Here is a 23,031-nt window from a genome sequence, read left to right as displayed (position 1 = left end):
ACTCGGTGTTGTGCGTCTGACCGGGCTGTGCGACTCGGTGTTGTGCTTCTGACCGGGCTGTGCGACTGAGTGTTGTGCGTCTGACCGGGCTGTGCGACTGAGTGTTGTGCGTCTGACCGGGCTGTGCGACTTAGTGTTGTGCGTCTGACCGGGCTGTGCGACTCGGTGTTGTGCGTCTGACCGGGCTGTGCGACTCAGGTGTTGTGCGTCTGACCGGGCTTTGCGACTCTGTGTTGTGCGTCTGACCGGGCTGTGCGACTCGGTGTTGTGCGTCTGACCGGGCTGGTCGACTCGGTGTTGTGCGTCTGACCGGGCTGTGCGACTCTGTGTTGTGCGTCTGACCGGGCTGTGCGACTCAGTGTTGTGCGTCTGACCGGGCTGTGCGACTGAATGTTGTGCGTCTGACCGCGCTGTGCGACTTAGTGTTGTGCGTCTGACCGGGCTGTGCGACTTAGTGTTGTGCGTCTGACCGGGCTGTGCGACTTAGTGTTGTGCGTCTGACCGGGCTGTGCGACTCAGCGTTGTGCGTCTGACCGGGCTGTGAGATTGTGAGTGTTGGGTGACTGACCGGTGTCAAGTGAGTGGAGCGGAATACCAGAGGGTGAGAAGGTAGCGTTAGGAAGCCAGGAAATAGCCACATAGGATAGACTTAAATCGCTGAATCCCCATTAGATTAGATTAGTAGGTACAATGCCCGGCGGGTGTGGAGATGCGACTCGGTGTACATCTTGTGATATGTATGCGTTCCTCGGTCATGCGATCGAGGGCGAATACAAATGCGCAAAATGTGAGCACGTTGCTTCCCTGGAAGCTCAGGTCCTGAATCTAGGGAAGCAGCTGGCAACACTGAGACGAATGTCCATACCGGAGGAGAGCCAGGATTGTACCAATCAGGTACAGACAGGGGCCTGCACAGAGGTGGGCGGAGTATCGGAGGTGCAGGCATCAGAGCAGAGCAGAGGGGTGACAGTTAGGAGGGGTAGAAGGGGACAAGTCAAGGAGGCTGATCCTGGGATGGAGCACCCCAATAGATACGCCCCGTTGTGTGATGTTGGGGAAACCAGTCAGGGACCAGCATTGCTGGAGCAGAGCGACGCCCCTAGCTGCCAGGGGACGATCTCCTCCAGTGAGGCCGGGAGAAAGGGAAAGGAAAGACAGGTGCTGGTGGTAGGGGACTCAATTATTAGAAGGACAGATAGTGTAATCTGTGACATAGACCGTGTGGGCCGAACAGTCTGTTGTTTGCCGGGCGCTCGGGTTCGGCACATCGCGGATCGGGTGAACAGATTATTGGGTGGGGCTGGGGAAGACCCAGCTGTCATGGTACACGTGGGTACCAATGACATAGGCAGAGGAAGACGGAGAGTCCTAAACGATTTCAGGGACTTAGGCGCTAAGTTGAGGACTAGGACCTCCAAGGTAGTATTTTCCGAAATACTACCGGTACCTCGAGCCACACCAGAGAGGCAGCGGGAGATTAGGGAAGTTAACGAGTGGCTGAGGAGCTGGTGTAGTAAGGAGGGTTTCGGGTTCCTGGAGAACTGGGCCGACTTCTCAGTCGGTCACCGGCTCTTTGGTAGGGACGGATTGCACCTAAATGGGGTGGGTGCAGCCGTACTGGGTGAGAGGATGGCCAAAAAGTTAGAGGGGCTTTTAAACTAGGGAATGGGGGGGAGGGTACAGATGTAGAATTAGCCAGTGGAAAGCAAGTTTCAGAGGGCAGAAATGGGGGCATTAGCGGTAGGGTGTTCGGAGCCCCTATACCCAGGGTGGGTACGGGGAAAAATCAAGAGAGCAGCCTAAAAACATCAAAATTACGAGGCTTATATACCAATGCCAGAAGCCTGGCCAACAAGATGGGAGAGCTGGAGCTGCTGATGTTTGAGGAGGACTTAGATTTTGTGGGGATAACTGAGACTTGGTTTGACAGCTCTCATGACTGGATGGCGACCATTCAGGGGTATTCCCTTTATCGCAGAGATAGAGAGGGTAAAAAAGGGGGAGGGGTATGTTTGTATATTAAGAACAGTATACAGGTAAATATGAGGGATGATATTAATAATGGAGCTATGGACGAGGCAGAATCCCTATGGGTAGAGCTTCAAAGGAAAGGCACGGTGGGGAAGGTAATATTGGGCGTATGCTATAGGCCCCCAAACCAGAGGGAGGAGGGTGAGGTGGACCTCATGTTACAGATAGGATTGGCAGCAAGGATGGGAAATGTCATTATAATGGGGGACTTTAATTATCCTGATATAGACTGGGCAGAAGGAACCGCGCATTCAGCCAAGGCTCGGCAGTTCCTAAATGTTTTGCAGGACAATTTCATGGGTCAGATGGTGAATGCACCGACAAGAAACAATGCGGTACTTGACCTACTGATTACCAACAATACAGACCTGCTCACGGATATAGAAATACGGGACAACTTAGGGAACAGTGACCATAGGTCAATTGGTTTCAGTATTAATTACAGTAATAGGAAACACAAGGGTAATATAAGGACACTGAATTTCAAAAGAGCCAATTTCCCTAAACTGCGCTCGCTGCTAGAAAATATCAAATGGGATAGAACCCTGGGAACAAAGAACACGGAGGAAAAATGGGAGTGCTTCAAGAGCATACTTAACAAGGGGGTGGGCCAGTGCATTCCACAGGGAAATAAATTTAAAAGAGCAAAACTAAACCCTGGGTGGCTAAACTCCAACATAAAAATGTATATTAGAGCTAAAGAAAAGGCCTTCAAAAAATACAAGACTGAGGGGTCATTGGCAGCATTTAAGCATTACAAAGAGTGTAATAAGAAATGTAAAGATGAAATCAGGGCGGCTAAAATAGAACACGAGAGACATATAGCGGAGGAGAGTAAAAAGAACCCCAAGAAATTCTTTAAGTATATAAACAGTAAGAAAGCGAGGCCAGAACACATTGGCCCCATAAAAGATGATAAAGGAAAAATGGCCACTGAGGACAGAGAAAAGGCGGAAGTGTTAAATAATTTCTTTTCTTCAGTCTTCACAAAGGAATCGGGGGGCTACACGAACCCCGCTTGTAAGGCCGAACTAAATAATACACCTCAGGAAGTGCCGCCATGGCTAACAGAGGATAGACTTAGAGCTAAACTAGAGAAACTTAACATAAATAAATCCCCGGGACCGGATGGCTTGCACCCAAGGGTTCTAAATGAGCTCAGTCAGGTGATTGCCAGACCATTATTCTTGATCTTTAAGGATAGTTTACAGACAGGTATGGTGCCAGCTGATTGGAAAAAAGCCAACGTGGTACCAATATTTAAAAAGGGGCCGAGATATATCCCGGGTAACTATAGGCCGGTCAGCCTAACATCAGTAGTCTGCAAAATTTTGGAGGGGATGATAAGGGACCACATACAAGACTTTAGTAATGAAAACGGTATTATAAGTAGTAATCAGCATGGATTCATGAAAAATCGTTCATGCCAAACCAATCTATTAACCTTCTACGATGAAGTGAGCTGCCACTTAGATAAAGGTAAGCCTGTGGATGTGGTGTATCTGGACTTTGCAAAGGCCTTTGACACCGTTCCCCACAAACGCTTACTGTACAAACTAAGGAAGGTAGGTATGGACCATAAGGTGAGTACCTGGATAGAGAACTGGCTCCAGGGGAGAGTACAGAGGGTGGTGATTAATGGGGAGTACTCGGATTGGGCGGGTGTGGAAAGTGGGGTCCCCCAGGGTTCTGTCCTGGGACCAATCCTGTTTAATTTATTCATAAATGATCTAGAGGAGGGGATATCTAGTACAATCTCAGTATTTGCAGATGATACTAAATTAGGCATGCCAATATCTTCTATGCAGGATGTGGAAATCTTGCAAGCAGACCTGAACAAAATAACGGGGTGGGCAACTACATGGCAGATGAGATTTAATGTAGAAAAATGTAAAGTAATGCACTTGGGGGCCAGAAACCAGAAAGCAAGCTACTCACTAGGGGGGGAACCTCTGGGTGAGTCTAGGATGGAAAGGGACCTGGGGGTACTGGTAGACAACAGGCTTGGAAGTGGCATGCAATGCCAAGCCGCTGCAAGAAAAGCCAACAGAATACTGGGTTGTATAAAAAAGGGGATTCACTCCAGAAATAAAGAGATTATTCTTCCACTCTACAAGACTTTGGTCCGGCCACATCTGGAGTATGCTGTCCAGTTCTGGGCACCGGTCCTCAGGAAGGATGTGCTGGAACTGGAGAAAGTCCAGAGAAGGGCAACAAAAATAATTAGGGGAATGGAGGACATCGGCTATGAGGAAAGACTACAAGCACTGAACCTATTCTCTCTGGAGAAGAGACGCTTGAGGGGGGATATGATATCAATGTACAAATACTGTACTGGCGACCCTAGCATAAGGAACAAACTATTTAGAGTAAGGGAATACAATAAGACACGTGGCCACTCACTAAAACTAGAGGAAAGGCGGTTTAACCTTAAAGTGCGTAAGGGGTTCTTCACTGTAAGAGCGGTAAGGATGTGGAATTCTCTTCCGCAAGCAGTCGTATCAGCGGGGAGCATTGATAGTTTCAAAAAACTATTGGATGGACACCTTAAAGACCACAACATACAGGGGTATACAATGTACGGTTAAAAGCAAACACACACACATAGGTTGAACTGGATGGACTTGTGTCTTTTTTCAGCCTCACTAACTATGTAACTATGTAACTATGTAACTAATTTTTTTGGGCAATTATATATGTTTTTAAGACATTTACCAAGGTGACTAGGGAAGACTATAGTTTGTATTTCCTAAATCAATTTCTCTTATATTAAAATAAAAAAATGAGGGCTACAAGTTTTAGCTGGAGATGGGCTTTCATCTTTTATCTCTCACTAACCATCCATTTAAAATTAAATGTTCATCTAAGACTACCCTGTCCACAGGGTGACAACAGTGCAAACGGAGAACAGGGAAAAACAAAAACTTTGTTACATAGTTTGGAAAGAGAAACAGGCCCATCTAGTTTAAGAAATATTGATAGTAAAGGGTATGGGCGCTACTTCTAATATGTGCCGGTTCACACTTGTGCGATGCGGGAACGCTGCGAATATGCAGCGTGATCCCGCATTGCATCCGCACATCTGGCAGTTCCCACTGCCATATGCGATACGCAGGGGGTGTCAATTAAATGTTAACGACACCCCCAGTTTGATCGCATATCGCAGTGCGATCTGACAGTTCGCACAGAATCGGATCGCACAGGTGTTAACCACTACGCTCCGATTCTGATGCGGCTGAAAAAATTCCTCATGTGCGTATTTGGTGCGGATACAGTGCGAATTCAGCCATACAAAGTGTATGGCTGAACTCGCATCCGCACGAGATCGCATGTAATGAAGGAGCAGTGCTCTCCGAATTGCATGCGATCTCGCAAGCTGCACAAATGTGAACTGGCACTAAATGTTGGTATATTTAACACTGGTATGTGATGATGTATCTGTTATAGTGTTATTGGTGTGACATATGGTAAATATATAACAACACACTTATACATACATGGCATACAATATAATATAGCTATAAAGTGCTCTCGTGCTCAGTGCCACAAAATTATGATATGTAAATAAATTATGTGATAACAAATCCTGTGAAACTGTGAAATTCTTCTGTGGTATAAGAATATAATAAATATATAAATAAATAAATAAATAAAGTGCTGCAGTGTCAAACCTGTGAAAAAGGTGAATACCTACTGTATAGGTACAAAGTATGATAAATAAATATAGTGCTACAGTATTATAGGTAAAAAATATATATATAAATAAATACACATATATATAAATATCTCCAGATCAAATATGTCCAAAGTCCCAATATTATGTGCTGAGATGAGCTGTCAGCCACATTACTCTTTGAAGGTGCTGTAGTGCCAAACCAATCCAAAGAATAAATCTAAGTATTAACAGTATGTGATCCTTTTTAGGTGTTTGTGATATCCCAAGTATATGAGAAGCCAAAAGAATAGGTGAGACGGTGGTACTGTGTTTATCTCTTACTTGGCTGTGCTCTGTGCGGTGATGCAGTGCCCCTGTAAGAATTGCACTCATAGCAATGCTTTACCCTGTAAAGGGGTAGCAAGCTCTGCACAGCTAATACTGTAGCACTATATTTATTTATCATACTTTGTACCTATACAGTAGGTATTCACCTTTTTACAGGTTTGACACTGCAGCACTTTATTTATTTATTTATTTATTTATTCATTATATTCTTATACCACAGAAGGATTTCACCTTTGGCACTGCTTTACAGCTATATCATATTGTATGCCGTGTATGTATAAGTGTGTTGTTATATGTTTACCATATGTCACACCAATAACACTATAACAGATACATCATCACATACCAGTGTTAAATATACCAACATATATTAGAAGTAGCGCCCATACCCTTTACTATCAATATTTCAATTTTATACTTCTCACTTGGGTGAGAAGTATTCTAGGAGGCTGCAAACTTCAGGATTATATCTTTCTTTTAGCATTTTTCCTAATTGCGCGGGATTACCATATCATCATCTAGTTTAAGCACTTCCCGACCGCGCTACAGCCAAAACACAGCTATAGCGCAGATGTCCGGTTCTTTGAGGGGGTCCATGGATGTCATCCCAGAACCCTGCCCTCTGGGGCATACATCAGGCACGCTCTGCAACCGCTGTGTCCTTTGGACACAGCTCATCCCAGATCAGAGTAAAGGACCATGGGATCTGTTATGTCCAATCACAGCTGATTACACATAAACAGATTTACCGGTAATCAGCTCTCCTTTGCTCACGCGCTGTGTCTGTGTTAGAAAAGGAGACCTGATAACCAGCAAGGCTGTAAGTACATTGTTTACACTGAGAATCAAGGTCAGTGCCATGATTATCTATGCAGCCCCATCAGCGCCCCTCAGTGCAGCCTCATCAGCGTCCCTCAGTACAGCCTCATCAGCGCCCCTCGGTGCAGCCTCATCAGTGCCCATCAGTACAGCCTCATCAGTGCCCATCAGTACAGCATATCAGTGCAGCCTCATCAGCACACGTCAGAGAAGAAGAAAAATTATTTATGACATGGTATATGGATGGTATATGGATATACAGGATGATATATAAGAGAGGTATATGGATGAATAGGATGGTATATAAGAGATGTATATGGATGTACAGGAAGGTATAGAGAGTGTGTGTGTATATATCTATACACACACACACTATCCTGCCAAAAGCATTGGGACGCCTGCCTTTACACGCACATGAACTTTAATGGTATCCCAGTCTTAGTCCGTAGGGTTTAATATTGAGTTGGCCCCCCTTTTCAGCTATAACAGCTGCAACATTTCTGGGAAAGCTGTCCACAAGGTTTAGGAGTGTATCTATGGGAATGTTTCACCATTCTTCCACAAGAGCATTTGTGAGGTCAGGCACTGATGTTGGAGAGAAGGCCTGGCTCGCAGTCTGCGCTTTAATTCATCTTAAAGGTGTTCTATCAGGTTGAGGTCAGGACTCTGTGCAGGCCAGTCAAGTTCCTTCCCCCTAAACTGGCTCATCCATGTCTTTATGGACCTTGCTGTGTGCACTGGTGTGCAGTCATGTTGGAACAGGAAGGGGCCATCCCCAAACTGTTCCCACAAAGTTGGGAGCATAAAAAAGTGTCTGAAATGTCTAGGTATGCTAAAGCTTTAAGAGTTCCCTTCACAGTAACTAAGGGGCCAAGCCCAACCCCAGAGAAAAAAAAAACACAGCATAATATCCTCTCCACCAAATGATTTGGAATAATGGCGAGTGTTCGGATACATTCAGGTCTCATCTCTACATCTCTATAGAAGTGTGTCCGATGTTTCCCTTGTATCAATACAATCTCCACCTGTCCACATTCCAGAAATGTAGGCTTATCAGAACTAATGAGTGTAACCTACAGTCCTCCAGGTGTGCAGACCCCCCACTTGGAGGAGGAATGGACCACCCTATGAAAGATTCAGATATTCTCATATCCTTATCACAACCAGAGTTGTCAGGTCGCTGTCTCTGCACAGCTGGCTGGTGTCTGTGTTGAGCCAATGATGTGAAAGGGAGAAAATGGCTGACTACAGATGACAGGGCTAGGCTGGGCTGCCATTAGAAATGATGGGGCACTGGAGAGCTGACCAGACAGCCCCACGTATCCACAGGCAGACTCTGTTGGCGCCCACTGCTGACCAAATGGGAAGTACTGCGTGTACCCCCTATTGATGGTCCTGACAACAGGTGATCTGTAGTATTTGCAGACTGGGCCCGAGGGTGGCCTGGAGTATTGGTAGAATGGAGGATGACCTGTGATATTGTCCATATATACTGGAAAATGAACTAAAGTGTAAATGGACGAAATTGAGGGGTGGTCTGGAGTATCAGCAGATAACTGGGGTTGACTTGTAGCAAAGACATTGTTAATAGATAAGACTTTACCTCCGACCAGTGCAGCTGATTAGTATTGATCCTCAGAGCTTCCAGTGGTGCCTTGGCCTTGGATCTGTTCATGGTGACCAGTCTTTTCTGAGCCCCGGATTCTGCCTTTTGGGCACTCCGCTTCTCCTTCCTGTGATCATTCCTATTCTTGCACCTTCACTGGCTGTGCCCTTTTATCCTGGCCTTCCACAAACAACTATCCTTACCAGAAACAAGATGTAAGACAAAGAAATAACTCTGTTATAAAACATAAAAGTAGGCCAATCATATCCATTTTTCAAGTTAAAGAAAATAGAACCACTTCACATCAGGTGCCTCCATTTGTGTTCCCCATAAATTGGGAACCCCAATCAGAGTACCTTCACATATCAGTTGCCACCACATATTAGATGCCCCCATCAGAATATTACCTTAGATCAGTTACCCCAATCAAGGTACCCCTTTATTACAGGTGTCCCCTTAAGACTGTCCCCTTAAATCCAGCGTCCCCATAACAGTGCTACCTTATATGAGGTGTCCCCATAACAGTGCCCTCTTACATCAGGTGTCTCCATAACAGTGCCTCTTTTCTTTTACATCAGGTGTCCCCATAACAGTGCCCCCTTACATCAGGTGTCCCCATAACAGTGCCCTCTTACATCAGGTGTCCCCATAACAGTGCCCTTTTCCTTTACATCAGGTGTCCCCATAACAGTGCCCTCTTACATCAGGTGTTCCCATAACAGTGCCATCTTACATCAGGTGTCCCCATAACAGTGCCCCCTTACATCAGGGGTCCCCATAACAGTGCCCTCTTAAGTCAGGTGTCCCCATAACAGTGCCCTCTTACATCAGGTGTCCCCATAACAGTTCCCTCTTACATCAGGTGTCCCATTACAGTGCCCCCTTACATGAGGTGTTCCCATAACAGTGCCCCCTTACATTAGGTGTTCCCATAACAGTGCCAACTTACATCTGGTGCCCCCTTACATCAGTTGTCCCCATACCAGTGCCCCCACACATCAGGTGTCCCCATACCAGTGCCCCCTTACATCAAGTGTTCCCATAACAGTGCCCTCTTACATCAGATGTCCCCATCAAATTACCCCTAGAAATCCATACCTCAATCAGAAAATATCTTCATGTTTCAATTGCCCCCTTCAATGTGCCCCCATATATCAATACCCCATAGAGGTACCCCCGTAATACAGCCTCCCCATAGACTAGCTGCCTCATTACATAAGGTGTTCCCACCTTATGTACACCCGTAAAGCAGGGGCCTCATCAGAATACCTTCATACATTGTTTATCCCAAACAGAGCATCCCCATAGATCAGTTACCCCCATCACTGTGCCCCCTTACATCAGGTGTTCTTCTTCACAGTGCCCCCTTATATCAGAAACCCCAATCAGAGTACCCCCATAGATCAGTTGCCCCATCAAAATACTCCCATAGATCAGTTTCCCTCATCAGAGTGCCTTCACAAATCACTTGCTCCATCACAGTGCTCCCATAGATCAGTTATCCCATCAGAATGTCCCCTTAGATTAGTTGCAGCCTTAGATTATCCATCAGAGTACATACACTATATTGTCAAAAGTATTGGGACACCTGCCTTAACACGCACATGAAATTTAATGGCACCCCAGTCTTAGTCCATAGGGTTCAATATCGAGTTGGCCCACCCTTTGCAGCTATTACAGCTTCAACTCTTCTGGGAAGGCTGTCCACAGGGTTTAGGAGTGTGTCTATGGGAATGTTTGACCATTCTTCCACAAGAGCATTTGTGAGGTCAGGCACTGATGTTGAATGAAAAGGCCTGGCTCCCAGTTTCCGCTTCAATTCATCCAAAAGGTGTTCTATCGGGTTGAGGTCAGGACTCTGCAGACCAGTCAAATTCCTCCACCCCAAACTCGGTCATCCAAAGACTGGGATGAAATTAAAATTCATATGTGTGTAAAGTCATGTGTCCCAAAACGTTTGACAATATAGTATATATAGATTAGTTGCCCTCATCACAGTGCCCCAATAAGATAAGTTGTACTGACAAATCAGTTGCCCCATCACAGTACCCCCATCAATTTGTTGCCCCATCAGAGTACATATATAGATTAGTTGCCCCATCACAGTCTCCCCATAGATTACTTGCCCCAATCACATTGCCCCCATAGAGTAGTTGCCCTCATCACAATGTCCCCATAGATCAGTTGCCCTATCAAAGTTTCCCCCATAGATTAGTTGCCCCCCATCACAGTGTCCCCATTGATTAGTTGCTTCATCATAGTGTCCCTGTAGATCAGTTGCCGCCCATCAGAGTACCCCCATAGATGAGTTGCCCCCTATCACTGTGTTCCGATGAATTAGTTTCCCCCATCCAAGTACCCCCATAGATCAGTTGCCCCATCACAGTGCTTAGTGTAACTGTAGGAGAAATCCCTATAGCCTGACAGGAAGGAGGTAGGAACTAGCAGGAGAAACGTGCACACAGCATGCATGTGAAGTCATTGGTTGCTAGGGATGCCGGCATCCCTAGCAACCAATGACTGCTGCTCACAGGACCAGGACCTGTGGTGGTCCACCATGTTAGTGAAGGCTTTATGAACCTATGAGCCTGTGCAGGAGGTGGAGCAAGGGAGTCGAAAATCACCATTTACATATGTGTGCAGGAGTAACGTATTACTTCGCATTTCTGTGTAAGCACGGTGGGATGGGGGAGCTTTATTCATTTTTTTATTATTTATTTTATTTTTAAATATATATATATTTTTTACACTTTTTTATTTATTTATTTGTTTTTTGTAATAACTTCATTGCTATCACAAGGGATGAACAACATCTCCTGTGACAGCATGGGCTGTGACAGGTCCTCTTTATGGAGAGATTTGGGATCTATTAGACCCCAAATCTCTCCTCTGGCCCCCAATGCAGCCAATCAGACTGAGATCGGTCCGATCAGCTGCTTCTCCGGCCATTGGTAGACAGGTAAACAAAGGGGGCGGAACCAGGAAGTGATGAATACTTGTGGCTCCCGGTTTCCAGGGTTACAGAGAGAGGGGAATGACGTCAGTTTCTCTCTCTCTGTACAGGACAGCCATCGCCGCCGACCGCATCGCTCCTAGCCTCTGCGATGGGACTGGAGAGACGGGGGCGGGGGAGAGGAGTGGGACCCCCTTCCACCACCCCTATAAGTGATCGAGGTTCAAGTAGCTAATTGGCCCCTCAGATCACTTCTACCTTGTAGAGAATTTGCTGGCTGAAAACAATGATACAGAGTTGATGCCTGTAGGTGCACCCACCATCCCAGTATAAACCCGAGGACGTACGGGTACGTACATTTGGGGGAAGTGGTTAAAGGTAAAGAAGAGATTTGGGGTCTTTTTGACCCTAGAGCTCCCCAAAAAGAGGACCTGTCATCCTTATTTATCCTTGTATTCTATTACAAGCGATATCTACATTCCTTGTAATAGGAATAAAAGTGACAAAAATGAAAGGGACAGTGTAAAATAAAGAATAAAATAGATAAGGGAAAAAAATCCTTTAGTGCCTGGATCCCTCAGTACTCACACGCAGAAGAGAATTCAAACCACACATGTGAGGTATCGCTGAGAACAATACATTGAGAACAATAAAAAAAAGTGACCCGGAACATGCCATGCGCTACTTTGCCATGTTTGTCGCACATAGGGCAGCCACTTTGAAATCAGTAGACTGCTCTATGCTTGTTGGGTAAAAAAAAAAAAAAAAAATGCTTGAAAAAATGGGTGTTTCCCATACAGGTGTATGTCAGAGGTGTGACTGGGGCCTTCATCATTTCACAAACTATGGAATGCTTTGAAGTCAGAAATGAGCAGTTAGCACACGTGAAAAAATGAAAATACATAAACAGTGAAGGGGTTAAAATGACCCTTAAAATGACTATCTGAGCACTCACCCCTCCCCCTCTCTGAAAGTAGCAGATGCTCGTGTCTACAGACACTACACCCCCACTGAGCCCCATGTGTAAGCCCCCTCTTTCAGACTCCTCATCATCCCCCACATACAAGTTAAAAGTTGAAATAGAACTAAAGACAATTTTTTTCCCATTTAGAATAGTGTAAGGGAGGGATAAAACCTCTGTCAGGGTTACTTTGCCGTCTGTGTCCCCATTGGGGAGATTTCCCTTCACTTCCTGTCCCATAGCCAAAAACATAAGTTAGAGAAATCCCCCAAAATGACATAATCCCAGGGTGTCACCAGAACTAGTGTCCCCATTGGAAGATTTCCCAGCTAATTCTGCTTCTAGTGACAACCCAAATATATTAGAATTTTCTTTCACTTTGGGTGATAAGGGTAAACATGAAACACAAATAGGGTGAATATCCCTAAAGGGGGCACACACAGCGATAAAAACCTAACAGGTGTTCTAATCCCTCTCCACTCCATGCAAAACTAAAAATAAAAACATTTTCCTTTATTTATATTTTAACCACTTGCCGACCGCCGCACGACTATCTACGGCGGCGGTCAGCCCCTCACAGGCAAAGTGACGTAGGTCTACGTCGCTCGCCTGTGAGGGTTTAGGGAGCGAGCGCGCGCCGCCGGAGGCGCGCTCCCGCTCCCGCGTGGTCACGGACCCCCCCGCGCGTGTGACCGGCGGCCGCCGGCCACTCTGCGATCGGCGGGGGAGAGGGAGAAAGTCAGGCAGCTTGTGTAAACAAGCTGCCTGTCATTCTCCTCTCTGTATGAGAGATGATCACATGGATCTACTATGTAGATCCATTGATCACTCTGCATACAGTTGAAGCCACAGCCAATCACAGTTAGAATCACGCCCCTAGGGACACACACAGCCCCTCCCTCTCAAATAAAGTTAACCCCTTCACTACCAGTGTATTTTTACAGTAACAGTGCATATATATAGCACTGATTACTGTAGAAATGTCACTGGTAACCCCAAAAGTGTCAAAAATGTCAGTCAAGGGTCCGATCTGTCCGCCGCAATGTCGCAGTACCGCAAAAAAAAATCGCAGATCGCCGCCATTACGCGTTAAAAAAAAAAACAACAAAAATGACAAAAATCTTTCCCTTTGTTAGTAAACGCAATAACTTTTGCGCAAACCAATCAAAATACGCTTTTTGCGATTTTTTTTACCAAACATAGGTAGCATAAAACAAATTGGCCGAAAATATTAAAAAATTTTGATTTTTACATTTTTTTTGGGGGGAATTTCATATAAAAAAAGGGAAAAATATTGCTATTTTTGAAAAATTTACGCTTTTTTTTTGTTTATAGCGCGTGATCAAAAAATCGCACAGGTGATCAAATACCGCCAAAAGAAAGCTCTGTTTGTGGGAAAAAAAGGACGCCAAATTCGTTTAGGTAGAGCGTCGCACGACCGCGCAATTGTCCGTTAAAGTCACGCAGTGCCGAATCGCAAAATACCCTCTGGTCGTTTAGCAGCCAGATCCTCCGGGGCTTAAGTGGTTAACATATGGGCAAGAAATGAAAAAAAAAAAAAAAAAAAAAAGATTTGGCAGTGAAAGGGTTAATAAACGAAAAAGGGGGAAGGCATTGGTTTTACAGTTAAAGGTTTAAAAAATAAATGAAATATATAGTTTGGTAGTGAAAGGGTTAAAAGCTGAAAGGGGAAAAAATGGATTGGCATGTAAAGGGTTAAAATGGAAAATAATTGGTTTGTAAGAATGATCAAATAAAAGAGAAGCGGGAAAGAAATGAGAATATTTGATTTTGATTTTGATTCTAGGGAGGATTTATAAGGCTCTATTCACTGTGTTATAGGAATACAGACCTTTATTTCAGCCATGGGACTGTAAGGGTTAAATCTCAATCAAAATAACTGTCACTTCCAGAAAAACATGTTATTACAGGAGCCGTATCCCTATTAGATCTGTATACTGAGCCTACAGGCTGAATTCACACAGCTCACAAACAAGGACGAGGCTCCTTTAAGAAAAATCGGCAGTTATTTTTTTGCTGAGTCATCAAAAAACAAAAACAAAAAGGTCACATGACCAGACCTCAGAGCTCAGCCTATATAAGGAGCTGCTGCAGGAGAGAATGTTCTGTAGACAAGTGTTTGCTGACCAGTGAAGACCTGTCTATATCTCTGCTGATTCAGCTGAGATATTTCTTGCGATTTCATTGGATTTGATTTCATTTGAATTCAATTTCATTGTGATTTCATTGTTGTACGTTTAAAGCGTGTTTCATTATTCTTAATAATGAACCAATTTAAATGTAAACAGATTGTTTCTCTGAAAAACACCAAAGAGAAACCCACCATAGGAAGAGCAGCTATGGAAGGAGCTATCAGTGACCAGCCTGCAGATACTCCAACCAAGAAGCCCACCAAAATGAAGAAGGCTCGGGCTTTTGTGCGCGGCTGCTTCAGAGCCGTTGTTAGATCTATTGGTTCCGGCCGTAAAGCCAATAGACCTCACCGAAATACAGACACTGGGATTGGTAAGTATTGTGGATATTGATAGATACAAGATAACTGACACCCTTTTATTGGATCCTTCTTTCCTATTGATGACAGGTCACCCCCCTCCCCCATATGTACACCTGTATAGGGATTGCCATGGATATTGATGACAGGTCACCCCCCTCCCCCATATGTACACCTGTATAGGGATTGCCATGGATATTGATGACAGGTCACCCCCCTCCCCCATATGTACACCTGTATAGGGATTGCCATGAACATTGATGACAGGTCACCCCCCTCCCCCATATGTACACCTGTATAGGGATTGCCATGGATATTGATGACAGGTCACCCCCCTCCCCCATATGTACACCTGTATAGGGATTGCCATGAACATTGATGACAGGTCACCCCCCTCCCCCATATGTACACCTGTAAAGGGATTGCCATGGATATTGATGACAGGTCACCCCCCTCCCCCATATGTACACCTGTATAGGGATTGCCATGGATATTGATGACAGGTCACCCCCCTCCCCCATATGTACACCTGTATAGGGATTGCCATGAACATTGATGACAGGTCACCCCCCTCCCCCATATGTACACCTGTAAAGGGATTGCCATGGATATTGATGACAGGTCACCCCCCTCCCCCATATGTACACCTGTATAGGGATTACCATGAACATTGATGACAGGTCACCCCCCTCCCCCATATGTACACCTGTATAGGGATTGCCATGAACATTGATGACAGGTCACCCCCCTCCCCCATACAGTATGTACACCTGTATAGGGATTGCCATGGATATTGATGACAGCCCCCCCCTCCCATATGTACACCTGTATAGGGATTGCCATGAATATTGATGACAGGTCACCCCCCCTCCCCCATATGTACACCTGTATAGGGATTGCCATGGATATTGATGACAGGTCACCCCCCTCCCCCATATGTACACCTGTATAGGGATTGCCATGAATATTGATGACAGGTCACCCCCCTCCCCCATATGTACACCTGTATAGGGATTGCCATGAATATTGATGACAGGTCACCCCCCTCCCCCATATGTACACCTGTAAAGGGATTGCCATGGATATTGATGACAGGTCACCCCCCACCCCCATATGTACACCTGTATAGGGACTGCCATGGATATTGATGACCGGTCACCCCCCTCCCCCATATGTACACCTGTATAGGGATTGCCATGGATATTGATGACCGGTCACCCCCCTCCCCCATATGTACACCTGTAAAGGGATTGCCATGGATATTGATGACCGGTCACCCCCCTCCCCCATATGTACACCTGTATAGGGATTGCCATGAACATTGATGACAGGTCACCCCCCTCCCCCCATATGTACACCTGTATAGGGATTGCCATGAACATTGCTGGCTTTTGTCTTGTAAACAGCAATCTGCAGATTTATTAATCAAGAGAAACAAACTGTAAATCTTGGAGCTTTCACTCCCCCCCCCCAACTCTCTCTCTACACCTGTTAGCTGCCAACTGATTTTTTTTTTTAAACTGTCAGTGTGAAGGAGACCTGCATGGTACCAGGGATCTGCTAATCTCATGTGCAATGCTTTACAGGCTCCTGAAACAAAAAAAAAAGTAAATGTACATTTTTTTAACTGCTAAAAATTGCCATTTATTATTCTTAGCTAAAAGGTGAAGGAATCCTTTATGGTCGGCTCAGATTGAGCCCCGGTTCACACTTATGCGAGTGCGGGGTTCGCATGTAATGTTGGAGCGCACTGCTCCTTCATTACATGCAATCGGCTGTGCGGTGCGAGTTTAGCCATACACTTTGTATGGCTAAATTCGCACCGCACCCGCAGCAAACACGCACAGGACCCTTTTTTGCAGCCGCATCAGGATCGGATCGCACAGCGGTTCACACTTGTGCGATCCGATCCTGTGCGAACTGCAAGATCGCACTGCGATATGCGATCAAACTGGGGGTGTCGTTAAGATTACATTGACACCCCCAGCGTATCGCATATGGCAGTGTGAACTGCCGGGGGTGCGTGTGCGATGCGGGAACAGGCTGCGAATTCGCAGCCTTCCCGCATCGCATAAGTGTGAACCGGACCTAAGTGTTAGCTCTCTATTTATTTACAATGTACACAAAATCAGACACAATGGAAGAGTTTTATTTTTATTTTTTAAATAATTATCATTTTTATTTTAAATAATTGTGATGAGTTTTATACAGTATCTCACAAAAGTAAGTACACCCCTCACATTTTTGTAAAACCTGTTATTCTATCTTTTCATGTGATGAAAACAATCTGAAGAAATTGTGAAAAACAAAAATTAAACCCGCGCTACACAACGTGAAAATTTAAATAAGAATAAATGCAATAATGGGCAGCTGCTGCAGACACTAAGAAAGTCTTAGGAAATATGATGAAAAACGAATTTATGCAGCGCTAGCTCAAATAAAGTGTAAAGTGCTGTGATATAAATACAATATTCAATATTTTATAAAGTGCACACTGTATGATCAAATGTAAAAAAGTGCTATGTGCTAAAAAAACCTCTGAGCAATAACAAATAAATAAATATATAGATAAATATATTAGTGCACAATAAACAAAAAAGGTGATTATGAATAGTCCAAATAAATATTCAGTGCTTGAAAAGAGTCCTTAAAGTGATCCAATTAAGGTGCCAAGGTGCCAAATAATTAAGGTGCTTGCAGAGTGATATGGTGCCCCTCAAGGTTCCCCACTCACCAGATTGCAGATAATAATAGACCTTCAAAATTATTGTAAAGATCCCGGGCAATGTGCAATAATTTTGAAGGTCTATTATTATCTGCAATCTGGTGAGTGGGGAACCTTGAGGGGCACCATATCACTCTGCAAGCACCTTAATTATTTGGCACCTTGGCACCTTAATTGGATCACTTTAAGGACTCTTTTCAAGCACTGAATATTTATTTGGACTATTCATAATCACCTTTTTTGTTTATTGTGCACTAATATATTTATCTATATATTTATTTATTTGTTATTGCTCAGAGGTTTTTTTAGCACATAGCACTTTTTTACATTTGATCATACAGTGTGCACTTTATAAAATATTGAATATTGTATTTATATCACAGCACTTTACACTTTATTTGAGCTAGCGCTGCATAAATTCGTTTTTCATCAATCTGAAGAAATTACACCTTGCTACAATGTAAAGTAGTGAGTGTACAGCTTGTATAACAGTGTAAATTTGCTGTCCCCTTATAATAACTCACAGCCATTAATGTCTAAACCGCTGGCAACAAAAGTGAGTACACCCCCTAGGTGAAAATGTCTAAATTGGGCCCAATTAGCCATTTTCCCTCCCTGGTGTCATGTGACTCGTTACTGATACTCAGTTAAAACCCTCTTCATATCCCCCCACAGCACTGCCCCCTTCACCCCCTCGCCCCCACAGCACTGCCCCCTTCACATCCCCCCCAAAGGAAAACCCTCTTCATATCCCCACACAGCACTGCCCCTTCACATTTGCCCGACAGCACTGCCCTCTTCACATCCCCCCGCCCCCTTTACATTCCCCCTACAGCAGCCAATCATCTCCTGGTTAATGTGAAAAGTTAATTCAGGCAGCTGGCTCTCTCCAGGCAGTGCTGGTCCCGCCCCCGGTTCAGAATTGTCCCTCCTCCCACCGTCCCCCTCTGCTTTGTAACGACAGCGGTGGAGGGTGGGAAACAAAAGCATTAGCTAAATGACGCGGTCACAGCGCTCCAGATAGAACAGTAGCTTGGGCCGGACGCGCACCGTGGGCCGCCATTTAGTGATGCCCGTTCATATAAGGAGGTCCATTCGCTAAAATTTTCTTTGGGCCGAGGTCCGAATCTCAAGTCTGTGCTATGACTCAGAAAGATGGGCAAAACAAAATGTGTCCATCAGCGTTGCTCTTAACATAAAATATTCCCATTAGAGTGCCCCTTAACATAAAATGTGCCCATCAGCGTGACGCTTAACATAGAATATGCCCATCAGCGTGACCCTTAACATAAAATAAGGGGCACACTAATGGGCACATTTTATGTTAGGGGGCACTCTGATGGGCACATTATATGTTAAGGGGCACACTGCTGATGGGCAAAACAAAACGTGTCCATCAGCGTTGCTATTAACATAAAATATGCCCAGTAGAGTGACCCTTAACATAAAATATGCCCATCAGCGTTCCCCTTATTTTATGTTAAGGGTCACGGTGATGGGCACATTTTATGTTAGGGGGCACTCTGATGGGCACATTTTATGTTAAGGTTCACGCTGATGGGCACATTTTATGTTAAGGGGCACTCTGATGGGCACTTTTTATGTTAAGGAGAATGCTGCTGATGGGCAAAACAAAACGTGTCCATCAGCGTTACTCTTAACATAAAATATGCCCATTAGCATGATCCTTAACATAAAATATGCCCATCAGAGTGACCCTTAGCATAAAATATGCGCATCAGCATGACCCTTAGCATTAATTATGCCCATCAGCGTGACCCTTAGCATAAAATTTGCCTGTGACATACTGAAGCAGAGCATGATCCCCCCTCCCTTCTGGGACTGGGCCGCAGGGCAGTATTCCAACATGATATTGACCTCAAACACACCTCCAAGACGACCACTGCCTTTCTAAAGAAGCTGAGGGTAAAGGTGATGGACTGGCTAAGCATGTCTCCAGACCTAAACCCTATTAAGCATCTGTGGGGCATTCTCCAGCGGAAAGTGGAGGAGCGCAAGGTCTCTAAAATCCACCAGCTCTGCGATGTTGTCATGGAGGAGTGGAAGGACTCCAGTGGCAACAAGAGGGTTAAGGTAGTACTGGAAAACAATGGTGGCCACACAAAATATTGACACTTTGGGCCCAATTGGGCATGTTCACTTAGAGGTATACTCACTTTTGTTGCCAGCAGTTTAGACATTAGAGGCTGTGTGTTGAGTTATTTTCAGGGGACCGCAAATTTACACTGTTAAACAAGCTGTACACTCACTACTTTATATTGTAGCAAAGTGTAATTTCTTCAGTGTTGTCACATGAAAAGATATAATAAAAAAATTTATGAAAATGTGAGGGGTGTACTCACTTTTGTGAGATACTGTATGTCTGTGGGACTCACATGTTCATGCTGCATGTTCTGTTTTGTTTAACCACCCCTTTAAGTCCCTCCCACCATTAACATAATTGGCCACACCCACTGTTCACCATGGCATGCTACGTGAACCGCATTATTCTTCTACTTGGTGTGCCCAAAGGTGCCCCAGGTCCCTTACAATCCTAGCAACACCCCTGCACAATGAACACCATGCTTAAACTCTTCACTGTGCCACACTAACGACACCACTTTTTTTTTTTTTTTTTTAATTAAGCAGCCGGCCCAACCTATGATTTTGCACACAGGCCCACTGATTTCATAAACCGCCCCTCATATGACAGAATCAGTCCTGTGATTGGCTGGTCCTGGTCCTGCCTTCCCCCTACCAGGGTAAGACTCTGTCAAAGGGGGGGGGGTTAAGCATAACAAACATATAGCAATTGAAGGTACAGTATGAAAATCTATAAAACAATGATAAGAATATAGGAAAACCATACATTAATATTCCTACTACATTAGTCACTTGTTTTCTCTCCCGGCCAATGCAAACATATCAGCTGATGTCAGGCTGGTGTATGACCCCCTTAGCGAGTGACCCGTCTCCTGTCTGATCTCAGGGCTGATAAATGATAAGCTTTCTGGGCAAAACTGACAGTTAACAAAGCCTCTGCTTAGCTGGTCTTATGATTCACAAACCCCTGCCACAATGCAAAGCCAAGCAAGTGACACCAATACCTCCTGTTGCAACTTCTTTTGTTACCCACCGACTCATTTAAACATGAAAGTGCATTATCACACCACTAAAAATACTTGTTACCAGCTTCCCGAGTCACTGAAATTTAGTAAGTTGGCATAACTGCCAGGCAACCAGCATTTTTATACGAAGGCCAACAATAGTCATTCCTGTGTACCTGTCATTTTGGGTTTATTTATTGTTCCTGGCACTGAATTTTTCTCTGTATAATTTGATGTTGTAGGAAGAAAATATATATGAAATGTAGACGACGGTGCTAAATCTGATTTTTCTTTTCTATTGCAGATGAAGGCGGAAATTTATTGCAGACAGAGCCCATGCAACAGGCCTGCCCCAGTGAGCAACACCGTGACATCCACATTGACGGCCAAGCAAAATGTGATGTACACATTGAGACGCCAGAAGAATGTGACGTTCCTGTTGAGACTTCAGCAGAATGTGGCATTCCCACTGAGACTCAGGCAGAATGTGACATACCTGTTGTGACTTCAACAGAATGTGACGTTCCCGAGACTCCAGAAGAAAGAGACGTTCATGTTGAAACTTCATCACAATATGACATTGACATTGAGACAGCTCCAGAATGGGACATTCACAATGGTACTCCTCCAGAATGTGATGTTGAGAATGAGACTTCTCAAGAATGTGACGTTCAGATTGAGACTTCTCCAGAATTTCACCATCACAATGAGTCTCCTCCAGAATGTGATGTTCCCGCTGAGACTTGGGCAGAATTCGATATTCCCACTGAGACTCCGGCAAAATGTGATGTTCCTGCATACACTTCGGAAGAAAGTGATGTTCCCGCTGACACTCCGGAAGAATGGGATGATCACATTGAGACTCCAAAACAATGTGACATTTACACTGAGACACCTCCAGAATGTGACGTTCACAATGGTATTCCTCCAGAATGTGATGGTCACAATGAGTCTCCTCCAGAATGTGACCTTCCCGCTGAGACTTTGGCAGAATGTGACCTTCCCGCTGAGACCCCGGCAGAATGTGATGTTCCCGCATACACTGCGGAAGAATGTGATGTTCCCGCTGACACTCGGGAAGAATGTGATGTTCACGAAAATAATCCACCAGAATGTCATGTTCACATTGAAACTTCACCAGAATGTGACATTCACTTTGAAACACCACCAGAATGTGATGTTCACGTTGAGGCTGTAGCACAATGTGACGTTCATGTTGAGAAACCTCCAAAATACCAGGGGAGCCATGGGATCACCTCCCCTAGTGAAGATGGGGGCAAGCTTAAAGAAAAGGATACGCAGATACTGGTGGTAGGGGATTCAGTTATTAAAGGGACAGAGAGGGCAATCTGCCAGAAAGACCGTGATCAACGAACAGTATGTTATTTCCCAGGTGCACGGGTTCGGGACATTGCAGAACAGATGGACAAATTGTTGGATGGGGCTGGGGAGGACCCAGCTGTCATGGTACATATTGGCACCAACGACAACATTAGAAGATGGAGCGTCCTACAAAATGATTTTAGGGCCTTAGGGGCTATATTGAAGAGAAGGACCACCAAGGCAGTATTTTCAGAAATACTGCCTGTACCTCGAGCCACAACAAGGAGGCAGCAGGAGCTCAAGGAGCTTAACAGGTGGCTGAAGAACTGGTGCAAGAAGGAGGGTTTTGGCTTCATGGAGAACTGGACTGACTTTTCAATTAATTATTACCTGCTCTACAGCAGGGACGGATTTCACTTAAATGAACAGGGTACAGCTCTGTTAGGAAAGAAAATGGCCAAAAAGTTGGAAAAAATTTTGAATTCACCAAAATGTGTTATTCACGTTGATACTTTTCCAGAATATAACAGTCCCGTGGAGGCTCTGGCAGAATGTGACATTCCTGCTGACACTCCAGCAGATTGTGACATTCCCACTAGGACTGCAGCAGTATGTGAGGATCTCGTTGAGACTCCAGCAGAATGTGACATTCCCATTGAGACCTCAACAGTATGTGACATTACCGCTGAGACTCCGGTAGAATGCGACATTCCCGCTGAGACTCCAGAAGAATGCGACATTCCTAATCAGACACCGTCAGAATGTGAAGTTCCCATTGAGACTTCGGAAGAATGTGAAGTTCCCACTAAGACTCCATCAGATTGTGACATTCCCACTGTGAATCCGGTAGATTGTGACGTTCCCACTGAGACTACGACAAATTGTGATGTTCCTGTTGAGACGCAGACAGAATGTGAAGTTCCCGTTGAGACTCCAAAAGAATGCAACTTTCTCAATGAGACTCTACCACAATCCGATGTTCACATTGTGA

Source organism: Pelophylax lessonae (assembly GCF_965119305.1).
Source record: "Pelophylax lessonae genome assembly, chromosome: 2".
In the NCBI taxonomy this organism is placed as follows: Eukaryota; Metazoa; Chordata; class Amphibia; order Anura; family Ranidae; genus Pelophylax; species Pelophylax lessonae.
Note: the sequence above shows the minus strand (reverse complement) of the source record.